Genomic DNA, 1,801 nt, shown 5'->3' with positions numbered 1-1,801 from the left:
AAGAAAAAAAAAAAAAAAAGAAAAAAAAGAAAAAAAAAAGAATGAGGGCAGGCAGCTTGGTCAAAGGCACCAGGCCGGATGTGCAAGGTCTGGCGCTGAGGGGATGCCTGAGGCTTGCGGTCACATCTGCCACCCAAGATCTAGAGTGTCCCCGGCACTCCAGAGACCAGCCACTGCTTACCAAGACAGCAACGCTCAGAGGAACCAGCAGGCATGAATCACCTGGAACTCAGATGCAAAGCACAGAAGACATCCCTTTGGGACCAGTAGATAGTGTGGTGGTTGGGTGCTGGACTCCCACATGGTTGACTGCAGTTCGAGTCCCAGACCTGGTAGCTTGCTTTCTTTTCCTCTCTCTCTCTCTCATTCTCTCTCTCTCTCTCTCTCTGTGTGTGTGTGATAACTATAGCAAGCTAAAATAATAATAATAAATATTTTTTAAAAAGGTATCCCCTTCAAGTCCTTTGTCACTGCATAGTCTTGGGCAAGTCCCCTCCCCTCTGTAATCTGTATTCTTGGCAGCCAAGTGGAGATGTGACTCCTTCTTCGTACTGTTCATTTAGGGTTATCAAGAAAATGTAAACGAAAATAGCATGATAATCCTCGCCACAGCTCACAGATGGGACTTCACTCTGATGCCAGCTCTTCAAAAGGTTCACAGAAATGCAAACGATGACAAAATAACGTTCTTCGTTCTTCGGAGCAACTCTCCCTGTACTTCTACTTCCGGGGAAGCTTTGATGCCCCCCTGTTAGGTGTTAGGTCTCGTCCAGACAGTGGGCTCCTTGAAGGAGGCATTCATTGTCGCTGTCCCCGCACCTCCACCGGCGCCCACCTCGCGCTGTCCTCGCAGTGAAGTGACTGAACACCGTCGCAGGCGGGAAGCCAGCTCCTCCAGGCCTGCGGGGAGGTCGTGCTGCCTGGAGAGCCCTGGGCCTCGGTCTCTGCCAGTCCCCACTCCTCAGGCTCAGGGCCAGTATCCGAAACAGGTCCTCAGGTCCTCGGGAGTGGCCTTCTTTCTGTAGACATGAGCGGTCACCTTCAGGGAAGGTCCCTCAGCCCCCAGTCCAGGGTACACCGCGACCCAGGTCAGAATCAGTTCTCCGCAGAGCAGCGCGGCTCACAGGCGGTGTAGACACATGCAGGGCAGGGCCTGTGCGGTCTCTAGAACTCCGCTTTACAACCAAGGGTTCCTTAAGGCGCTCGCGGCGAGGTGGACAGAGTGGGCGAGGAGAAGCGGCTGGGTCGCGTGCCCTCGTCCGGGTCACCCACCCCTCGGGACCTCAGCTTCTTCGTCTGGAAAAGTGGCCCCATGACCTTTGGGCACGCTAAACGCTGCGGGGCTGGATTAGACGAGGCGACCAGGAGCCTGCAGACTTGGGCTTAAGCCTCAGCATTGCTCCCGCCCAGGTTCGAAGCCAGGAGAATCCTGTCCGGCCTCGGAGTCCTCAGTCTGAATGGCTGCAATACTCAGGGTAGGGCTTGCTCAGCACTGACCTCAGCCCAGCCTGCGGCCCCAGTAACCTCCTGTTCGCATCGCTCCACCTGGGCCACACTCCACCTGCCTCAAAAGAGCCTGCCCAGCTGTTCCTGAAAGCCCCTGGTTTTGCAGATACTCAGGGATAGGTGGGTGAGTTTTTCCTCTCTGGCGCCCGAGGGCAGCCTGCCAGCTGTGGAAAGGGCGCCCTGCTGCGGGCCTTGCTCCTTGGCCCTGTCCAGCTGCCCTTGCCCTCTAGGAATGCACGGATCCGGTACAGGGCACTCTCCTGCGGGGTCCCCGCCGCTTCTCTCAGGTCGCCTT

The sequence above is a fragment of the Tupaia chinensis genome, unplaced genomic scaffold (assembly GCF_000334495.1).
Source record: "Tupaia chinensis unplaced genomic scaffold, TupChi_1.0 Scaffold000377_2, whole genome shotgun sequence".
In the NCBI taxonomy this organism is placed as follows: Eukaryota; Metazoa; Chordata; class Mammalia; order Scandentia; family Tupaiidae; genus Tupaia; species Tupaia belangeri.
The sequence above is the reverse complement of the archived record's forward strand: the minus strand, read 5'-3'. Positions refer to the sequence as shown.